The sequence below is a fragment of the Phyllobates terribilis genome, unplaced genomic scaffold (assembly GCF_046119375.1).
Source record: "Phyllobates terribilis strain yellow unplaced genomic scaffold, ASM4611937v1 Scaffold_13__5_contigs__length_258822181, whole genome shotgun sequence".
Lineage (NCBI taxonomy): Eukaryota > Metazoa > Chordata > Amphibia > Anura > Dendrobatidae > Phyllobates > Phyllobates terribilis.
Window position 1 is genome coordinate 51,132,445 of NW_027362773.1, and position 24,702 is coordinate 51,157,146.

Genomic DNA, 24,702 nt, shown 5'->3' on the forward strand with positions numbered 1-24,702 from the left:
GGCACCCCTCATCGCCCCAATCCCGTTATGCATGGCTCCCCTCATCGTACCAATCCCGGCATGCATGGCACCTCTCATCGCCCCAATCCCGATATGCATGGCACCCGTCAGTGCTCCAATCCTGGTATGCATGGCAACCCTTATTGCCACAATCCCAGAATGCATGGCACCCCTCATCACCCCAATCCTGGTATGCATGGCACCCCTCATCGCCCCAATCCCATTATGCATGGCACCCCTCATCGCCCCAATCCCAGTATGCACGGCACCCTTTATCGCCCCAATCCCGGAATGCATGGCACCCCTCATCGCCCCAATCCTGGTATGCATGGCACCCCTCATCGCCCCAATCCCGGTATGTTTTTCACCCCTCATCTCCCCAATCCCGGAATGCATGGCACCCCTCATTGCCCCATTCCTGGTATGCATGGCACCCCTCACCGCCCCAATCCCGGAATTCATGGCACCCCTCATTGCCCCAATCCCGGTATGCATGACACCACTCATCTCCCCAATCCCGGTATGCATGGCATTCCTCATCACCCCTATCCCGGAATTAATGGTACCCCTCATCGCCCCAATCCCGGTATGCATGGCACCCGTCATCGCCGCAATCCCGGTATGCATGGCACTCCTCATCGCCCCAATCCCGGTATGCATGGCACCCCTCATCGCCCCAATCCCGGTATGCTTGGCACCCCTCATCGCCCCAATCCCGGTATGCATGGCACCCCTCATCGAACCAATCCCGGAAATCAAGGCACCCCTCATTGCCCCATTCCCGGTATGCATGACACCCCTCATCTCCCCAATCCCGGTATGCATGGCATCCCACATCACCCCCATCCCGGAATTCATGGCATCCCTCATCGCCCCAATCCCGGTATGCATGGCACCCCTCATCACCCCCATCCTGGAATTCATGGCACCCCTCATTGCCCCAATCCCGGTATGCATAGCACCCCTCATCGCCCCAATCCCGGTATGCTTGGCATCCCTCATCGCACCAATCCGGGTATGCATGGCACCCTTCATCGCCCCAATCCCGAAATTCATGGCACCCCTCATTGCCCCTATCCCAGTAAGCATGGCACCCCTCATCGCCAAAATCCCGGTATGCATGGCACCCCTCATCGCCCCAATCTGGGAATTCATGGTACCCTTCAATGTCCCAATCCAGGTATGCATGGCACCCCTCATCGCCCCAATCCCGGTTTGCATGGCACCCCTCATCGCCCCAATCCCGGTATGCATGGCACCCCTCATCGCCCCAATCCCGGTATGCATGACACCCCTCATTGCCCCAATCCCGGTATGCATGGAACGCCTCATCGCCCCATTCCCGGTATGCATGGCACCCCTCATCGCCCCAATCCCGGTATATATGGCACCCCTCATTGCCCCAATCCTAGTATGCGTGGCACACCTCATCGCCCCAATCCCGGTAAGCATGGCACCCCTCATCGCCCCATTCCCGGTATGCATGGCACCCCTGATCGACAAAATCCCGGAATGCATGGCACCCCTCATTGCCCCAATCCCGGTAAGCATGGCACCCCTCATCACCCCAATCCCGGTATACATGGCACCCCTCATCGCCCCAATCCCGGAATTCATGGTACCCCTCATTGCCCCAATGCTGGTATGCATGGCACCCCTCAACGCCCCAATCCTGGAATTCAAGGCACCCCTCATTGCTCCAATCCCGGTAAGCATGGCACGCCTCATCGCCCAATCCCGGTATGCAAGGCACCCCTCATCGCCCCAATCTCGGAATTCATGGTATCCCTCATAGACCCATTCCTGGTATGCATTTCACACCTCATCGCCCCAATCCCGGTATGCATGGCACCCCTCATCGCCCCAATCCCGGTATGCACGGCACCCCTCATCGCCCCAATCCCGGTATGAATGGCACCCCTCATTGCCCCAATCCCAGTATGCATTGCACCCCTCATCGCCCCAATCCCGGTATGCATGGCACCCCTCATCGCCCAAATCCCGGTATGCATGGCACCCCTCATCGCCAAAATCCCGGAATGCATTGCACCCCTCATTGCCCAAATCCTGGTATGCATGGCACCCCTCATCGCCCCAATCCCGGAATTCATGGCACCCCTCATTGCCCCAATCCCATTATGCATGGAACCCCTCAATGCCCCAATCCCGGTATGCATGGCACCCCTCATCACCCCAATCCCGGAATCCATGGTACCCTTCATTGCCCCAATCCCGGTATTCATGGCACCCCTCATCACTGAAATCCCGGTATGCATGGCACCCCTCATCGCCCCAATCCCGGTATGCATGGCACCCCACTTCGCCCCAATCCCGGTATGCATGGCACCCCTCATCGCCATAATTCCGGTATGCATGGCACCCCTCATCGCCCCAATCCCGTTATTCATGACACGCCTCATCGCCCCAATCCCGGAATGCATGGCACCCCTCATCGCCCCAATCCCGTTATGCATGGCACCCCTCATCGCCCCAATCCCGGTATTCATGGCACCTCTCATCGCCCCAATCCCGGTATGCTTGGCACCTGTCAGTGCCCCAATCCCGGTATGAATGGCACGCCTCATTGCCCCAATCCCAGTATGTATGGCACCCCTCATCGCCCCAATCCCGGTATGAATGGCACCCCTCATTGCCCCAATCCCAGTATGCATGGCACCCCTCATCGCCCCAATCCCGGTATGCATGGCACCCCTCATCGCCCCAATCCCGTTATGCATGGCACCCCTCATCGCCCCAATCCCGGTATGCATGGCACCTCTCATCGCCCCAATTCCGGTATGCATGGCACCCATCAGTACCCCAATCCTGGTATGCATGGCACCCCTTATTGCCACAATCCCAGAATGCATGGCACCCCTCATCACCCCAATCCTGGTATGCATGGCACCCCTCATCGCCCCAATCCCAGTATGCATGGCACCCCTCATCGCCCCAATACCAGTATGCAAGGCACCCCTTATCGCCCCAATCCCAGTATGCATGGCACCCCTCATCGCCCCAATGCCAGTATGCAAGGCACCCCTTATCGCCCCAATCCCGGAATGCATGGCACCCCTCATTGCCCCAATCCCGGTATGCATGGCACCCCTCATCACCCCAATCCCGGTATGCATGGCACCCCTCATCGCCCCAATACCGGTATGTATGGCACCCTTCATTGCCCCAATCCCAGTATGCATGGCACCCCTCATCGCCCAAATCCCGGAATGCATGGCACCCCTCATTGACCCAATCCCGGTAAGCATGGCACCCCTCATCGCCCCAATCCAGGTATACATGGCACCCCTCATCGCCCCAATCCCGGAATTCATGGTACCCCTCATTGCCCCAATCCTGGTATGCATGGCACCCCTCATAGCCCCAAATCCCGGTATGCATGGCACCCCTCATCACCCCAATCCCGATATGCATGGCACCCCTCATTGCCCCAATCCCGGTATGCATGGCACCCCTCATCGCCCCAATCCCGGTATGCATGGCACCCCTCATCGCCCCAATCCCGGAATGCATGGCACCCCTCTTTGCCCCAATCCCGGTATGCATGGCACCCCTCAATGCCCCAATCCCGGAATTCATGGCACGCCCCATTGCTCCAATCCCGGTAAGCATGGCACCCCTCATCGCCCCAATCCCGGTATGCATGGCACCCCTCATCGCCCCAATCCCGGAATTCATGGTACCCCTCATAGCCCCAATCCTGGTAGGCATTTCACACCTCATCGCCCCAATACCGGTATGCATGGCACCCCTCATCGCCCCAATCCCGGTATGCATGGAACCCCTCATCGCCCCAATGCCGGTATGAATGGCACCCCTCATTGCCCCAATCACAGTATGCATGGCTCACCTCATCGCCCCAATCCCGGTATGCATGGCACCCCTCATCGCCCCCATACCGTTATGTATGGCACCCCTCATCGCCCCAATTCCGGTATGCATGGCACACCTCATTGCCCCAATCCCGGTATGCATGGCACCCCTCATCGCCCAAATCCCGGTATGCATGGCACCCCTCATCGCCCCCATCCCGTTATGTATGGCACCCCTCATCGCCCCAAACCCGGTATGCATGGCACACCTCATCGCCCCAATCCCGGTATGCATGGCACCCCTCATCGCCCCAATTCCGGTATGCATGGCACCCCTCATTGCCCCAATCCCGTTATTCATGGCTCCCCTCATCGCTCCAATCCCGGAATGCATGGCACCCCTCATCGCCCCAATCCCGTTATGCATGGCACCCCTCATCGCCCCAATCCCGGTATGCATGGCACCTCTCATCGCCCCAATCCCGGTATGCATGGCACCCGTCAGTGCCCCAATCCTGGTATGCATGGCACCCCTTATTGCCACAATCCCAGAATGCATGGCACCCCTCATCACCCCAATCCTGGTATGCATGGCACCACTCATCACCCCAATCCCAGTATGCATGGCACCCCTCATCGCTCCAATCCCAGTATGCATGGCACCCCTTATCGCCCCAATCCCGGAATGCATGACACCCCTCATCGCACCAATCCTGGTATGCATGGCACCCCTCATCGCCCCAATCCCGGTATGTTTTTCACCCCTCATCTCCCCAATCCCGGAATGCATGGCACCCCTCATTGCCCCATTCCTGATATGCATGGCACTCTTCATCGCCCTAATCCCGGAATTCATGGCACCCCTCATTGCCCCAATCCCGGTATGCATGACACCCCTCATCACCCCAATCCCGGTATTCATGGCATCCCTCATCACCCCCATCCCGGAATTAATGGCACCCCTCATCGCCCCAATCCCGGTATGCATGACACCCGTCATCGCCCCAATCCCGGTATGCATGGCAGCCCTCATCGCCATAATCCCGGTATGCATGGCACCCCTCATCGCTCCAATCCCGGTATGCTTGGCACACCTCATCACCCCAATCCCAGTATGCATAGCACCCCTCATCGCCCCAATCCCGGAATTCATGGCACCCCTCATTGCCCCATTCCCGGTATGCATGACACCCCTCATCTCCCCAATCCCGGTATGCATGGCACCGCTCATCACCCCCATCCTGGAATTCATGGCACCCCTCATAGCCCCAATCCTGGTATGCATTTCACACCTCATCGCCCCAATCCCGGTATGCATGGCACCCCTCATCGCCCCCATCCCGGTTTGCATGGCACCCCTCATCGCCCCAATCCCGGTTTGCATGGCACCCCTCATCGCTCAAATCCCGGTATGCATGGCACCCCTTATTGCCACAATCCCAGAATGCATGGCACCCCTCATCACCCCAATCCTGGTATACATGGCACCCCTCATCGCCCCAATCCCAGTATGCATGGCACCCCTCATCGCCCCAATCCCATTATGCACGGCACCCCTTATCGCCCCAATCCCGGAATGCATGGCACCCCTCATCGCCCCAATCCTGGTATGCATGGCACCCCTCATTGCCCCAATCCCGGTATGTTTTTCACCCCTCATCTCCCCAATCCCGGAATGCATGGCACCCCTCATTGCCCCATTCATGGTATGAATGGCACCCCTCATCGCCCCAATCCCGGAATTCATGGCACCCCTCATTGCCCCAATCCCGGTATGCATGACACCCCTCATCTCCCCAATCCCGGTATGCATGGCATCCCTCATCACCCCCATCCCGGAATTAATGGCACCCCTCATCGCCCCAATACCGGTATGCATGGCACCAGTCATCGCCCAAATCCCGGTATGCATGGCACACCTCATCGCCCCAATCCCGGTATGCATGGCACCCCTCCTCGCCCCAATCCCGGTATGCTTGGCACCCCTCATCGCCCCAATCCTGGTATGCATGGCACCCCTCATCGAACCAATCCCGGAATTCAAGGCACCCCTCATTGCCCCATACCCGGTATGCATGACAACCCTCATCTCCCCAATCCCGGTATGCATGGCATCCCACATCACCCCCATCCCGGAATTCATGGCATCCCTCATCGCCCCAATCCCGGTATGCATGGCACCCCTCATCAAACCCATCCTGGAATTCATGGCACCCCTCATTGCCCCAATCCCGGTATGCATGGCACCCGTCATCGCCCCAATCCCGGTATGCATGGCACCCCTCATTGCCCCAATCCCGATATGCATAGCACCCCTCATCGCCCCAATCCCGGTATGCTTGGCAACCCTCATCGCCCCAATCCCGGTATGCATGGCACCCTTCATCGCCCCAATCCCGGAATTCATGGCACCCATCATTGCCCCTATCCCGGTAAGCATGTCACCCCTCATCGCCCCAATCCCGGTATGCATGGCACCCCTCATCGCCCCAATCTGGGAATTCATGGTACCCTTCATTGCCCCAATCCAGGTATGCATGGCACCCCTCATCGCCCCAATCCCGGATTGCATGGCACCCCTCATCGCCTCAATCCCGGTATGCATGGCACCCCTCATCGCCCCAATCCCGGTATGCATGGAACGCCTCATCGCCCCAATCCCGGTATGCATGGCACCCCTCATCGCCCCAATCCCGTTATGTATGGCACCCCTCATTGCCCCAATCCTAGTATGCGTGGCACACCTCATCGCCCCAATCCCGGTATACATGGCACCCCTCATCGCCGCATTCCCGGTATGCATGGCACCCCTCATCGACAAAATCCCGGAATGCATGGCACCCCTCATTGCCCCAATCCCGGTAAGCATGGCACCCCTCATCACCCCAATCCCGGTATACATGGCACCCCTCATCGCCCCAATCCCGGAATTCATGGTACCCCTCATTGCCCCAATGCTGGTATGCATGGCACCCCTCATCGCCCCAAATCCCGGTATGCATGGCACCCCTCATCGCCCCAATCCCGATATGCATGGCACCCATCATCGCCCCAATCCCGGTATGCATGGCACCCCTCATCGCTCCAAATCCCGGTATGCATTGCACCCCTCATCGCCCCAATCCCGATATGCATGGCACCCCTCATCGCCCCAATCACGGTTTGCATGGCACCCCTCATCGCCCCAATCCCGGTATGTATGGCACCCCTCATCGCCCCAATCCCGGAATGCATGGCACCCCTCTTTGCCCCAATAACGGTATGCATGGCACCCCTCATCGACAAAATCCCGGAATGCATGGCACCCCTCATTGCCCCAATCCCGGTAAGCATGGCACCCCTCATCACCCCAATCCCGGTATACATGGCACCCCTCATCGCCCCAATCCCGGAATTCATGGTACCCCTCATTGCCCCAATGCTGGTATGCATGGCACCCCTCATCGCCCCAAATCCCGGTATGCATGGCACCCCTCATCGCCCAATCCCGATATGCATGGCACCCATCATCGCCCCAATCCCGGTATGCATGGCACCCCTCATCGCTCCAAATTCCGGTATGCATTGCACCCCTCATCGCCCCAATCCCGATATGCATGGCACCCCTCATCGCCCCAATCACGGTTTGCATGGCACCCCTCATCGCCCCAATCCCGGTATGTATGGCACCCCTCATCGCCCCAATCCCGGAATGCATGGCACCCCTCTTTGCCCCAATAACGGTATGCATGGCACCCCTCAACGCCCCAATCCTGGAATTCAAGGCACCCCTCATTGCTCCAATCCCGGTGAGCATGGCACCCCTCATCGCCCCAATCCCGGTATGCAAGGCACCCCTCATCGACCCAATCTCGGAATTCATGGTATCCCTCATAGCCCCAATCCTGGTATGCATTTCACACCTCATCGCCCCAATCCCGGTATGCATGGCACCCCTCATCGCCCCAATCCCGGTATGCATGGCACCCCTCATCGCTCCAATCCCGGTATGAATGGCATCCCTCATTGCCCCAATCCCAGTATGCATGGCACCCCTCATCGCCCCAATCCCGGTATGCATGGCACCCCTCATCACCCAAATCCCGGTATGCATGGCACCCCTCATCGCCAAAATCCCGGAATGCATTGCACCCCTCATTGCCCAAATCCTGGTATGCATGGCACCCTTCATCGCCCCAATCCCGGAATTCATGGCACCCCTCATTGCCCCAATCCCAGTATGCATGGAACCCCTCAACGCCCCAATCCCGGTATGCATGGCACCCCTCATCGCCCCAATCCCGGAATCCATGGTACCCTTCATTGCCCCAATCGCGGTATTCATGGCACCCCTCATCACTCCAATCCCGGTATGCATGGCACCCCTCATCGCCCCAATCCCGTTATGCATGGCACCCCTCATCGCCTCAATCCCGGAATGCATGGCACCCCTCATTTCCCCTATCCTGGTATGCATGGCACCCCTCATCGCCCCAATCCCGAATTGCATGGCACCCCTCATCCCCCCAATCCCAGTATGCATGGCAACACTCATCTCCCCAATCCCGGTATGCATGGCACCCCTCATCGCCCCAATCCCGGTATGCATGGCACCCCTCATCGCCCCAATCCCGGTATGCATGGCACCCCTCATCGCCCCAATTCCGGTATGCATGGCACCCCTCATCGCCCCAATCCCGTTATTCATGACACGCCTCATCGCCCCAATCCCGGAATGCATGGCACCCCTCATCGCCCCAATCCCGTTATGCATGGCACCCCTCATCGCCCCAATCCCGGTATGCATGGCACCTCTCATCTCCCCAATCCTGGTATGCATGGCACCCGTCAGTGCCCCAATCCTGGTATGCATGGCACCCCTTATTGCCACAATCCCAGAATGCATGGCACCCCTCATCACTCCAATCCTGGTATGCATGGCACCCCTCATCGCCCCAATCCCAGTATGCATGGCACCCCTCATCGCCCCAATCCCAGTATGCATGGCACCCCTTATTGCCCCAATCCAGGAATGCATGGCACCCCTCATCGCCCCAATCCTGGTATGCATGGCACCCCTCATTGCCCCAATCCCGGTATGCATGGCACCCCTCATCACCCCAATCCCGGTATGCATGGCACCCCTCATCGCCCCAATCCCGGTATGTATGGCACCCCTCATTGCCCCAATCCCAGTATGCATGGCACACCTCATCGCCCCAATCCCGGTATGCATGGCACCCCTCATCGCCCCATTCCCGGTAAGCATGGCACCCCTCATCGCCCAAATCCCGGAATGCATGGCACCCCTCATTGCCCCAATCCCGGTATGCATGGCACCCCTCATTGCCCCAATCCCGGTATGCATGGAACGCCTCATCGCCCCAATCCCGGTATGCATGGCACCCCTCATCGCCCCAATCCCGGTATGTATGGCACCCCTCATTGCCCCAATCCCAGTATGCATGGCACACCTCATCGCCCCAATCCCGGTATGCATGGCACCCCTCATCGCCCCATTCCCGGTATGCATGGCACCCCTCATCGCCAAAATCCCGGAATGCATGGCACCCCTCATTGCCCCAATCCCAGTATACATGGCACCCCTCATCGCCCCAATCCCGGAATTCATGGTACCCCTCATTGCCCCAATGCTGGTATGCATGGCACCCCTCATCGCCCCAAATCCCGGTATGCATGGCACCGCTCATCGTCCCAATCCCGATATGCATGGCACCCCTCATCGTCCCAATCCCGGTATGCATGGCACCCCTCATCGCCCCAAATCCCGGTATGCATGGCACCCCTCATCGCCCCAATCCCGATATGCATGGCACCCCTCATCGCCCCAATCACGGTTTGCATGGCACCCCTCATCGCCCCAATCCCGTTATGCATGGCACGCCTCATCGCCCCAATCCCGGAATGCATGGCACCCCTCTTTGCCCCAATCCCGGTATGCATGGCACCCCTCAATGCCCCAATCCTGGAAATCATGGCACCCCTCATTGCTCCAATCCCGGTAAGCATGGCACCCCTCATCGCCCCAATCCCGGTATGCAAGGCACCCTTCATCGCCCCAATCTCGGATTTCATGGTATCCCTCATATCACCAATCCTGGTATGCATTTCACACCTCATCGCCCCAATCCCGGTATGCATGGCACCCCTCATCGCCCAAATTCCGGTATGCAAGGCACCCCTCATCGCCAAAATCCCGGAAAGCATTGCACCCCTCATTGCCCAAATCCTGGTATGCATGGCACCCCTCATCGCCCCAATCCCGGAATTCAAGGCACCCCTCATTGCCCCAATCCCAGTATGCATGGAACCCCTCATCGCCCCAATCTCGGTATGCATGGCACCCCTCATCGCTCCAATCCCAGTATGCATGGCACCCCTTATCGCCCCAATCCCGGAATGCATGACACCCCTCATCGCACCAATCCTGGTATGCATGGCACCCCTCATCGCCCCAATCCCGGTATGTTTTTCACCCCTCATCTCCCCAATCCCGGAATGCATGGCACCCCTCATTGCCCCATTCCTGATATGCATGGCACTCTTCATTGCCCCAATCCCGGCATGCATGACACCCCTCATCACCCCAATCCCGGTATTCATGGCATCCCTCATCACCCCCATCCCGGAATTAATGGCACCCCTCATCGCCCCAATCCCGTTATGCATGGCACCCGTCATCGCCCCAATCCCGGTATGCATGGCAGCCCTCATCGCCCCAATCCCGGTATGCATGGCACCCCTCATCGCTCCAATCCCGGTATGCTTGGCACACCTCATCACCCCAATCCCAGTATGCATAGCACCCCTCATCGCCCCAATCCCGGAATTCATGGCACCCCTCATTGCCCCATTCCCGGTATGCATGACACCCCTCATCTCCCCAATCCCGGTATGCATGGCACCGCTCATCACCCCCATCCTGGAATTCATGGCACCCCTCATAGCCCCAATCCTGGTATGCATTTCACACCTCATCGCCCCAATCCCGGTATGCATGGCACCCCTCATCGCCCCCATCCCGGTTTGCATGGCACCCCTCATCGCCCCAATCCCGGTTTGCATGGCACCCCTCATCGCCCAAATCCCGGTATGCATGGCACCCCTTATTGCCACAATCCCAGAATGCATGGCACCCCTCATCACCCCAATCCTGGTATGCATGGCACCCCTCATCGCCCCAATCCCAGTATGCATGGCACCCCTCATCGCCCCAATCCCATTATGCACGGCACCCCTTGTCGCCCCAATCCCGGAATGCATGGCACCCCTCATCGCCCCAATCCTGGTATGCATGGCACCCCTCATTGCCCCAATCCCGGTATGTTTTTCACCCCTCATCTCCCCAATCCCGGAATGCATGGCACCCCTCATTGCCCCATTCATGGTATGAATGGCACCCCTCATCGCCCCAATCCCGGAATTCATGGCACCCCTCATTGCCCCAATCCCGGTATGCATGACACCCCTCATCTCCCCAATCCCGGTATGCATGGCATCCCTCATCACCCCCATCCCGGAATTAATGGCACCCCTCATCGCCCCAATCCCGGTATGCATGGCACCAGTCATCGCCCAAATCCCGGTATGCATGGCACCCCTCATCGCCCCAATCCCGGTATGCATGGCACACCTCCTCGCCCCAATCCCGGTATGCTTGGCACCCCTCATCGCCCCAATCCTGGTATGCATGGCACCCCTCATCGAACCAATCCCGGAATTCAAGGCACCCCTCATTGCCCCATTCCCGGTATGCATGACAACCCTCATCTCCCCAATCCCGGTATGCATGGCATCCCACATCACCCCCATCCCGGAATTCATGGCATCCCTCATCGCCCCAATCCCGGTATGCATGGCACCCCTCATCAAACCCATCCTGGAATTCATGGCACCCCTCATTGCCCCAATCCCGGTATGCATGGCACCCGTCATCGCCCCAATCCCGGTATGCATGGCACCCCTCATTGCCCCAATCCCGATATGCATAGCACCCCTCATCGCCCCAATCCCGGTATGCTTGGCAACCCTCATCGCCCCAATCCCGGTATGCATGGCACCCTTCATCGCCCCAATCCCGGAATTCATGGCACCCATCATTGCCCCTATCCCGGTAAGCATGTCACCCCTCATCGCCCCAATCCCGGTATGCATGGCACCCCTCATCGCCCCAATCTGGGAATTCATGGTACCCTTCATTGCCCCAATCCAGGTATGCATGGCACCCCTCATCGCCCCAATCCCGGATTGCATGGCACCCCTCATCGCCTCAATCCCGGTATGCATGGCACCCCTCATCGCCCCAAACCCGGTATGCATGGCACCCCTCATTGCCCCAATCCCGGTATGCATGGAACGCCTCATCGCCCCAATCCCGGTATGCATGGCACCCCTCATCGCCCCAATCCCGGTATGTATGGCACCCCTCATTGCCCCAATCCTAGTATGCGTGGCACACCTCATCGCCCCAATCCCGGTATACATGGCACCCCTCATCGCCGCATTCCCGGTATGCATGGCACCCCTCATCGACAAAATCCCGGAATGCATGGCACCCCTCATTGCCCCTATCCCGGTAAGCATGGCACCCCTCATCACCCCAATCCCGGTATACATGGCACCCCTCATCGCCCCAATCCCGGAATTCATGGTACCCCTCATTGCCCCAATGCTGGTATGCATGGCACCCCTCATCGCCCCAAATCCCGGTATGCATGGCACCCCTCATCGCCCCAATCCCGATATGCATGGCACCCATCATCGCCCCAATCCCGGTATGCATGGCACCCCTCATCGCTCCAAATCCCGGTATGCATTGCACCCCTCATCGCCCCAATCCCGATATGCATGGCACCCCTCATCGCCCCAATCACGGTTTGCATGGCACCCCTCATCGCCCCAATCCCGGTATGTATGGCACCCCTCATCGCCCCAATCCCGGAATGCATGGCACCCCTCTTTGCCCCAATAACGGTATGCATGGCACCCCTCAACGCCCCAATCCTGGAATTCAAGGCACCCCTCATTGCTCCAATCCCGGTGAGCATGGCACCCCTCATCGCCCCAATCCCGGTATGCAAGGCACCCCTCATCGACCCAATCTCGGAATTCATGGTATCCCTCATAGCCCCAATCCTGGTATGCATTTCACACCTCATCGCCCCAATCCCGGTATGCATGGCACCCCTCATCGCCCCAATCCCGGTATGCATGGCACCCCTCATCGCTCCAATCCCGGTATGAATGGCATCCCTCATTGCCCCAATCCCAGTATGCATGGCACCCCTCATCGCCCCAATCCCGGTATGCATGGCACCCCTCATCGCCCAAATCCCGGTATGCATGGCACCCCTCATCGCCAAAATCCCGGAATGCATTGCACCCCTCATTGCCCAAATCCTGGTATGCATGGCACCCTTCATCGCCCCAATCCCGGAAGTCATGGCACCCCTCATTGCCCCAATCCCAGTATGCATGGAACCCCTCAACGCCCCAATCCCGGTATGCATGGCACCCCTCATCGCCCCAATCCCGGAATCCATGGTACCCTTCATTGCCCCAATCGCGGTATTCATGGCACCCCTCATCACTCCAATCCCGGTATGCATGGCACCCCTCATCGCCCCAATCCCGTTATGCATGGCACCCCTCATCGCCTCAATCCCGGAATGCATGGCACCCCTCATTTCCCCTATCCTGGTATGCATGGCACCCCTCATCGCCCCAATCCCGAATTGCATGGCACCCCTCATCCCCCCAATCCCAGTATGCATGGCAACACTCATCGCCCCAATCCCGGTATGCATGGCACCCCTCATCGCCCCAATCCCGGTATGCATGGCACCCCTCATCGCCCCAATCCCGGTATGCATGGCACCCCTCATCGCCCCAATTCCGGTATGCATGGCACCCCTCATCGCCCCAATCCCGTTATTCATGACACGCCTCATCGCCCCAATCCCGGAATGCATGGCACCCCTCATCGCCCCAATCCCGTTATGCATGGCACCCCTCATCGCCCCAATCCCGGTATGCATGGCACCTCTCATCTCCCCAATCCTGGTATGCATGGCACCCGTCAGTGCCCCAATCCTGGTATGCATGGCACCCCTTATTGCCACAATCCCAGAATGCATGGCACCCCTCATCACTCCAATCCTGGTATGCATGGCACCCCTCATCGCCCCAATCCCAGTATGCATGGCACCCCTCATCGCCCCAATCCCAGTATGCATGGCACCCCTTATTGCCCCAATCCAGGAATGCATGGCACCCCTCATCGCCCCAATCCTGGTATGCATGGCACCCCTCATTGCCCCAATCCCGGTATGCATGGCACCCCTCATCACCCCAATCCCGGTATGCATGGCACCCCTCATCGCCCCAATCCCGGTATGTATGGCACCCCTCATTGCCCCAATCCCAGTATGCATGGCACACCTCATCGCCCCAATCCCGGTATGCATGGCACCCCTCATCGCCCCATTCCCGGTAAGCATGGCACCCCTCATCGCCCAAATCCCGGAATGCATGGCACCCCTCATTGCCCCAATCCCGGTATGCATGGCACCCCTCATTGCCCCAATCCCGGTAATCATGGAACGCCTCATCGCCCCAATCCCGGTATGCATGGCACCCCTCATCGCCCCAATCCCGGTATGTATGGCACCCCTCATTGCCCCAATCCCAGTATGCATGGCACACCTCATCGCCCCAATCCCGGTATGCATGGCACCCCTCATCGCCCCATTCCCGGTATGCATGGCACCCCTCATCGCCAAAATCCCGGAATGCATGGCACCCCTCATTGCCCCAATCCCAGTATACATGGCACCCCTCATCGCCCCAATCCCGGAATTCATGGTACCCCTCATTGCCCCAATGCTGGTATGCATGGCACCCCTCATCGCCCCAAATCCCGGTATGCATGGCACCGCTCATCGTCCCAATCCCGATATGCATGGCACCCCTCATCGTCCCAATCCCGGTATGCATGGCACCCCTCATCGCCCCAAATCCCGGTATGCATGGCACCCCTCATCGCCCCAATCCCGATATGCATGGCACCCCTCATCGCCCCAATCACGGTTTGCATGGCACCCCTCATCGCCCCAATCCCGTTATGCATGGCACGCCTCATCGCCCCAATCCCGGAATGCATGGCACCCCTCTTTGCCCCAATCCCGGTATGCATGGCACCCCTCAATGCCCCAATCCTGGAATTCATGGCACCCCTCATTGCTCCAATCCCGGTAAGCATGGCACCCCTCATCGCCCCAATCCCGGTATGCAAGGCACCCTTCATCGCCCCAATCTCGGATTTCATGGTATCCCTCATATCACCAATCCTGGTATGCATTTCACACCTCATCGCCCCAATCCCGGTATGCATGGCACCCCTCATCGCCCAAATTCCGGTATGCAAGGCACCCCTCATCGCCAAAATCCCGGAATGCATTGCACCCCTCATTGCCCAAATCCTGGTATGCATGGCACCCCTCATCGCCCCAATCCCGGAATTCAAGGCACCCCTCATTGCCCCAATCCCAGTATGCATGGAACCCCTCATCGCCCCAATCTCGGTATGCATGGCACCCCTCATCGCCCCAATCCCGGAATCCATGGTACCCTTCATTGCCCCAATCCCGGTATTCATGGCACCCCTCATAACTCCAATCCCGGTAAGCATGGCACCCCACATCGCCCCAATCCCGGTATGCATGGCACCCCTCATCGCCCCAATCCCGAATTGCATGGCACCCCTCATCCCCCCAATTCCAGTATGCATGGCAACACTCATCGCCCCAATCCCGGTATGCATGGCACCCCTTATCGCCCCAATCCCGGTATGCATGGCACCCCTCATCGCCCCAATCCCGGTATGCATGGCACCCCTCATCGCCCCAATTCCGGTATGCATGGCACCCCTCATTGCCCCAATCCCGTTATTCATGACACGCCTCATCGCCCCAATCCCGGAATGCATGGCACCCCTCATCGCCCCAATCCCGTTATGCATGGCACCCCTCATCGCCCCAATCCCGGTATGCATGGCACCTCTCATCGCCCCAATTCCGGTATGCATGGCACCTGTCAGTGCCCCAATCCTGGTATGCATGGCACACCTTATTGCCACAATCCCAGAATGCATGGCACCCCTCATCACCCCAATCCTGGTATGCATGGCACCCCTCATCGCCCCAATCCCAGTATGCATGGCACCCCTCATCGCCCCAATCCCAGTATGCATGGCACCCCTTATCACCCCAATCCCAGTATGCATGGCACCCCTCATCGCCCCAATCCTGGTATGCATGGCACCCGTCATTGCCCCAATCCCAGTATGCATGGCACACCTCATCGCCCCAATCCGGTATGCATGGCACCCCTCATCGCCCCATTAACGGTATGCATGGCACCCCTCATCGCCCAAATCGCAGAATCCATGGCACCCCTCATTGCCCCAATCCCGGTAAGCATGGCACCCCTCATCGCCCCAATCCAGGTATACATGGCACCCCTCATCGCCCCAATCCCGGAATTCATGGTACCCCTCATTGACCCAATCCTGGCATGCATGTCACCCCTCATTGCCCCAAATCCCGGTATGCATGGCACCCCTCATCGCCCCAATCCCGATATGCATGGCACCCCTCATTGCCCCAATCCCGGTGTGCATGGCACCCCTCATCGCCCCAATCCCTGTATGCATGGCACCCCTCATCGCCCCAATACCGGAATGCATGGCACCCCTCTTTGCCCCAATCCCGGTATGCATGGCACCCCTCAACGCCCCAATCCCGGAATTCATGGCACCCCTCATGGCTCCAATCCCGGTAAGCATGGCACCCCTCATCGCCCCAATCCCGGTATGCATGGCACCCCTCATCGCCCCAATCCCGGAATTCATGGTACCCCTCATAGCCCCAATCCTGGTATGCATTTCACACCTCATCGCCCCAATCCCGGTAGGCATGGCACCCCTCATTGCCCCAATCCCGGTATGCATGGAACCCCTCATCGCCCCAATCCCGGTATGAATGGCACCCCTCATTGCCCCAATCCCAATATGCATGGCTCCCCTCATCGTCCCAATCCCGGTATGCATGGCAACCTTCATCGCCCCCATCCCGTTATGTATGGCACCCCTCATCGCCCCAATCCTGGTATGCATGGCAGACCTCATTGCCCCAATCCCGGTATGCATGGCACCCCTCATCGCCCAAATCCCGGTATGCATGGCACCCCTCATCGCCCCCATCCCGTTATGTATGGCACCCCTCATCGCCCCAATCACGGTATGCATGGCACACCTCATCGCCCCAATTCAGATATGCATGGCACCACTCATTGCCCCAATCCCGTTATTCATGGCACCCCTCATCGCTCCAATCCCGGAATGCATGGCACCCCTCATCGCCCCAATCCCATTATGCATGGCACCCCTCATCGCCCCAATCCCGGTATGCATGGCACCTCTCATCGCCCCAATCCCGGTATGCATGTCACCCGTCAGTGCCCCAATCCTGGTATGCATGGCACCCCTTATTGCCACAATCCCAGAATGCATGGCACCCCTCATCGACCCCAATCCTGGTATGCATGGCACCCCTCATCGCCCCAATCCCAGTATGCATGGCACCCCTCATCGCCCCAATCCCAGTATGCATGGCACCCCTTATCGCCCCAATCCCGAAATGCATGGCACCCCTCATCGCCCCAATCCTGGTATGCATGGCACCCCTCATCGCCCCAATCCCGGTATGTTTTTCACCCCTCATCTCCCCAATCCCGGAATGCATGGCACCCCTCATTGCCCCATTCCTGATATGCATGGCACCCCTCATCGTCCCAATCCCGGAATTCATGGCACCCCTCATTGCCCCAATCCCGTTATGCATGACACCCCTCATCACCCCAATCCCGGTATTCATGGCATTCCTCATCACCCCCATCCCGGAATTAATGGCACCCCTCATCGCCCCAATCCCGTTATGCATGGCACTCGTCATCGCCCCAATCACGGTATGCATGGCACCCCTCATCGCCCCAATCCCGATATGCATGGCACCCCTCATCGCCCCAATCCCGGTATGCTTGGCACCCCTCATCGCCCCAATCCCGGTATGCATGGCACCCCTCATCGCCCCAATCCCGGAATTCATGGCACCCCTCATTGCCCCATTCCCGGTATGCATGACACCCCTCATCTCCCCAATCCCGGTATGCATGGCATCCCTCATCGCCCCCATCCCGGAATTCATGGCATCCCTCATCGCCCCAATCCCGGTATGCATGGCACCCCTCATCACCCCCATCCTGGAATTCATGGCACCCCTCATTGCCCCAATCCCGGTATGCATGGCACCCGTCATCGCCCCAATCCCGGTATGCATGGCACCCTTCATCGCCCCAATCCCGGAATTCATGGCACCCCTCATTGCCCCAATCCCGGTAAGCATGGCACCCCTCATCGCCCCAATCCCGGTATGCATGGCACCCCTCATCGCCCCAATCCGGGAATTCATGGTACCCCTCATTGCCCCAATCCAGGTATGCATGGCACCCCTCATCGCCCCAATCCCGGTTTGCATGGCAGCCCTCATCGCCCCAATCCCGGTATGCATGGCACCCCTCATTGCCCCAATCCCGGTATGCATGGCACCCCTCATCACCCCAATCCCGGTATGCATGGCACCCCTCATCGCCCCAATCCCGGTATGTATGGCACCCCTCATTGCCCCAATCCCAGTATGCATGGAACACCTCATCGCCCCAATTCCGGTATGCATGGCACCCCTCATCGCCCCATTCCCGGTATGCATGGCACCCCTCATCGCCAAAATCCCGGAATGCATGGCACCCCTCATTGCCCCAATCCTGGTATGCATGGCACCCCTCATCGCCCCAAATCCCGGTATGCATGGCACCCCTTATCGCCCCAATCCCGATATGCATGGCACCCCTCAACGCCCCAATACCGGTATGCATGGCAACCCTCATCGCCCCAAATCCTGGTAAGCATGGCACCCCTCATCGCCCCAATCCCGATATGCATGGCACCCCTCATCACCCCAATCCCGGTTTGCATGGCACCCCTCATCGCCCCAATCCCGGTATGCATGGCACCCCTCATCACCCCAATCCCGGAATGCATGGCACCCCTCTTTGCCCCAATCCCGGTATGCATGGCACCCCTCATCGCCCCAATCCCGGAATTCATGGCACCCCTCATTGCTCCAATCCCGGTAAGCATGGCACCCCTCATCGCCGCAATCCAGGTATGCATGGCACCCCTCATCGCCCCAATCCCGGAATTCGTGGTACCCCTCATAGCCCCAATCCTGGTATGCATTTCACACGTCATCGCCCCAATTCCGGTATGCATGGCACCCCTCATCGCCCCAATCCCGGTATGCATGGCACCCCTCATCGCCCCAATCACGGTATGAATGGCACCCCTCATTGCCCCACTCTCAGTATGCATGGCACCCCTCATCGCCCCAATTCCGGTATGCATGGCACCCCTCATCGTCCAAATCCCGGTATGCATGGCACCCCTCATCGCCAAAATCCCGGAATGCATGGCACCCCTCATTGCCCCAATCCTGGTATGCATGGCACCCCTTATCGCCCCAATCCCGGAATTCATGTCACGCCTCATTGCCCCAATCCCAGTATGCATGGAACCCCTCATAGCCCCAATCCCTGTATGCATGGCACCCATCATCGCCCCAATCCCGGAATCCATGGTACCCTTCATTGCCCCAATCCCGGTATTCATGGCATCCCTCATCACTCCAATCCCAGTATGCATGGCACCCCTCATCGCCCCAATCCCGTTATGCATGGCACCCCTCATCGCCCCAATCCCATTATGCATGGCACCCTCATCGCCCCAATCCCGGAATGCATGGCACCCCTCATCGCCCCAATCCTGGTATGCATGGCACCCCTCATCGCCCCAATCCCGAATTGCATGGCACCCCTCATCGCCCCAATCCCAGTATGCATGGCACCCCTCATCGCCCCAATCCCGGTATGCATGGCACCCCTCATCGCCCCAATCCAGGTATGCATGGCACCCCTCATCGCCCCAATTCCGATATGTTTGGCACCCCTCATCGCCCCAATCCCGTTATTAATGGCACCCCTCATCGCCCCAATCCCGGAATGCATGGCACCCCTCATCGCCCCAATCCCGTTATGCATGGAACCGCTCATCGCCCCAATCCCGGTATGCATTGCACCTCTCATTGCCCCAATCCCTGTATGCATGGCACCCGTCAGTGCCCCAATCCTGGTATGCATGGCACCACTTATTGCCAAAATCTCAGAATGCATGGCACCCCTCATCGCCCCAATCCTGGTATGCATGGCACCCCTCATCGCCCCAATCCCAGTATGCATGGCACCCCTCATCTCCCCAATCCCAGAATGCACGGTACCCCTCATTGCCCAATCCCGGTATGCATGGCACCCATCATCGCCCCAATCCCGGTATGCATGGCACCCATCATCGCCCCAATCATGGTATGCATGGAACCCCTTATCGCCCCAATCCCGGAATGCATGGCACCCCTCATCGCCCCAATCCTGGTATGCATGGCTCCCCTCATCGCCACAATCCCGGTATGTTTTTCACCCCTCATTTCCCCAATCCCGGAATGCATGGCACCCCTCATTGCCCCATTCCTGGTATGCATGGCATCCCTCATCACCCCCATCCCGGAATTCATGGCACCCCTCATTGCCCCATTTCCGGTATGCATGACACCCCTCATCTCCCCAATCCCGGTATGCATGGCATCCCTCATCGCCCCCATCCCGGAATTCATGGCACCCCTCATCTCCCCAATCCCGGTATGCATGGCACCCCTCATCACCCCCATCCCGGAATTCATGGCACCCCTCATTGCCCCAATCCCGGTATGCATGGCACCCCTCATCGCCCCAATCCCGGTATGCATGGCACCCCTCATCGCTCCAATCCCGGTATGCTTGGCACCCCTCATCGCCCCAATCCCGGTATGTTTTTCACCCCTCATCTCCCCAATCCCGGAATGCATGGCACCCCTCATTGCCCCATTCCTGATATGCATGGCACCCCTCATCGTCCCAATCCCGGAATTCATGGCACCCCTCATTGCCCCAATCCCGTTATGCATGACACCCCTCATCACCCCAATCCCGGTATTCATGGCATTCCTCATCACCCCCATCCCGGAATTAATGGCACCCCTCATCGCCCCAATCCCGTTATGCATGGCACTCGTCATCGCCCCAATCACGGTATGCATGGCACCCCTCATCGCCCCAATCCCGATATGCATGGCACCCCTCATCGCCCCAATCCCGGTATGCTTGGCACCCCTCATCGCCCCAATCCCGGTATGCATGGCACCCCTCATCGCCCCAATCCCGGAATTCATGGCACCCCTCATTGCCCCATTCCCGGTATGCATGACACCCCTCATCTCCCCAATCCCGGTATGCATGGCATCCCTCATCGCCCCCATCCCGGAATTCATGGCATCCCTCATCGCCCCAATCCCGGTATGCATGGCACCCCTCATCACCCCCATCCTGGAATTCATGGCACCCCTCATTGCCCCAATCCCGGTATGCATGGCACCCGTCATCGCCCCAATCCCGGTATGCATGGCACCCTTCATCGCCCCAATCCCGGAATTCATGGCACCCCTCATTGCCCCAATCCCGGTAAGCATGGCACCCCTCATCGCCCCAATCCCGGTATGCATGGCACCCCTCATCGCCCCAATCCGGGAATTCATGGTACCCCTCATTGCCCCAATCCAGGTATGCATGGCACCCCTCATCGCCCCAATCCCGGTTTGCATGGCAGCCCTCATCGCCCCAATCCCGGTATGCATGGCACCCCTCATTGCCCCAATCCCGGTATGCATGGCACCCCTCATCACCCCAATCCCGGTATGCATGGCACCCCTCATCGCCCCAATCCCTGTATGTATGGCACCCCTCATTGCCCCAATCCCAGTATGCATGGCACACCTCATCGCCCCAATTCCGGTATGCATGGCACCCCTCATCGCCCCATTCCCGGTATGCATGGCACCCCTCATCGCCAAAATCCCGGAATGCATGGCACCCCTCATTGCCCCAATCCTGGTATGCATGGCACCCCTCATCGCCCCAAATCCCGGTATGCATGGCACCCCTTATCGCCCCAATCCCGATATGCATGGCACCCCTCAACGCCCCAATACCGGTATGCATGGCAACCCTCATCGCCCCAAATCCCGGTAAGCATGGCACCCCTCATCGCCCCAATCCCGATATGCATGGCACCCCTCATCACCCCAATCCCGGTTTGCATGGCACCCCTCATCGCCCCAATCCCGGTATGCATGGCACCCCTCATCGCCCCAATCCCGGAATGCATGGCACCCCTCTTTGCCCCAATCCCGGTATGCATGGCACCCCTCATCGCCCCAATCCCGGAATTCATGGCACCCCTCATTGCTCCAATCCCGGTAAGCATGGCACCCGTCATCGCCGCAATCCAGGTATGCATGGCACCCCTCATCGCCCCAATCCCGGAATTCGTGGTACCCCTCATAGCCCCAATCCTGGTATGCATTTCACACGTCATCGCCCCAATTCCGGTATGCATGGCACCCCTCATCGCCCCAATCCCGGTATGCATGGCACCCCTCATCGCCCCAATCACGGTATGAATGGCACCCCTCATTGCCCCACTCTCAGTATGCATGGCACCCCTCATCGCCCCAATTCCGGTATGCATGGCACCCCTCATCGTCCAAATCCCGGTATGCATGGCACCCCTCATCGCCAAAATCCCGGAATGCATGGCACCCCTCATTGCCCCAATCCTGGTATGCATGGCACCCCTTATCGCCCCAATCCCGGAATTCATGTCACGCCTCATTGCCCCAATCCCAGTATGCATGGAACCCCTCATAGCCCCAATCCCTGTATGCATGGCACCCATCATCGCCCCAATCCCGGAATCCATGGTACCCTTCATTGCCCCAATCCCGGTATTCATGGCATCCCTCATCACTCCAATCCCAGTATGCATGGCACCCCTCATCGCCCCAATCCCGTTATGCATGGCACCCCTCATCGCCCCAATCCCATTATGCATGGCACCCTCATCGCCCCAATCCCGGAATGCATGGCACCCCTCATCGCCCCAATCCTGGTATGCATGGCACCCCTCATCGCCCCAATCCCGAATTGCATGGCACCCCTCATCGCCCCAATCCCAGTATGCATGGCACCCCTCATCGCCCCAATCCCGGTATGCATGGCACCCCTCATCGCCCCAATCCAGGTATGCATGGCACCCCTCATCGCCCCAATTCCGATATGTTTGGCACCCCTCATCGCCCCAATCCCGTTATTAATGGCACCCCTCATCGCCCCAATCCCGGAATGCATAGCACCCCTCATCGCCCCAATCCCGTTATGCATGGCACCGCTCATCGCCCCAATCCCGGTATGCATTGCACCTCTCATTGCCCCAATCCCTGTATGCATGGCACCCGTCAGTGCCCCAATCCTGGTATGCATGGCACCACTTATTGCCACAATCTCAGAATGCATGGCACCCCTCATTGCCCCAATCCTGGTATGCATGGCACCCCTCATCGCCCCAATCCCAGTATGCATGGCACCCCTCATCTCCCCAATCCCAGAATGCACGGTACCCCTCATTGCCCAATCCCGGTATGCATGGCACCCCTCATCGCCCCAATCCCGGTATGCATGGCACCCATCATCGCCCCAATCATGGTATGCATGGAACCCCTTATCGCCCCAATCCCGGAATGCATGGCACCCCTCATCGCCCCAATCCTGGTATGCATGGCTCCCCTCATCGCCACAATCCCGGAATGTTTTTCACCCCTCATTTCCCCAATCCCGGAATGCATGGCACCCCTCATTGCCCCATTCCTGGTATGCATGGCATCCCTCATCACCCCCATCCCGGAATTCATGGCACCCCTCATTGCCCCATTTCCGGTATGCATGACACCCCTCATCTCCCCAATCCTGGTATGCATGGCATCCCTCATCGCCCCCATCCCGGAATTCATGGCACCCCTCATCTCCCCAATCCCGGTATGCATGGCACCCCTCATCACCCCCATCCCGGAATTCATGGCACCCCTCATTGCCCCAATCCCGGTATGCATGGCACCCCTCATCGCCCCAATCCCGGTATGCATGGCACCCCTCATCGCTCCAATCCCGGTATGCTTGGCACCCCTCATCGCCCCAATCCCGGTATGCATGGCACCCCTCATCGCCCCAATCCCGGAATTCATGGCACCCCTCATCGCCCCATTCCTGGTATGCATGACACCTCTCATCTCCCCAATCCCGGTATGCATGGCATCCATCATCGCCCCCATCCCGGAATTCATGGCATCTCTCATCGCCCCAATCCCGGTATGCATGGCACCCCTCATCGCCCCAATCCCGGTATGCATGGCACCCCTCATCGCCCCAATCCAGGTTTGCATGGCACCCCTCATCGCCCCGATCCCGGTATGCATGGCACCCCTCATCGCCCCAATCCCGGTATGCATGACACCCCTCATCGCCCCAATCCCGGTATGCATGGCACCCCTCATCGCACCGAGCCCGGTCTGCATGGCACCCCTCATCGCCCCGATCCCGGTATGCATGGCACCCCTCATCGCCCCAATCCCGGAATTCATTGCAACCCTCATTGCCCCAATCTCAGTAAGCATGGCACCCCTCATCGCCCCAATCCCGGTATGCATGGCACCCCTCATCGCCCCAATCCGGGAATTCATGGTACCCATCATTGCCCCAATCCTGGTTTGCATGGCACCCC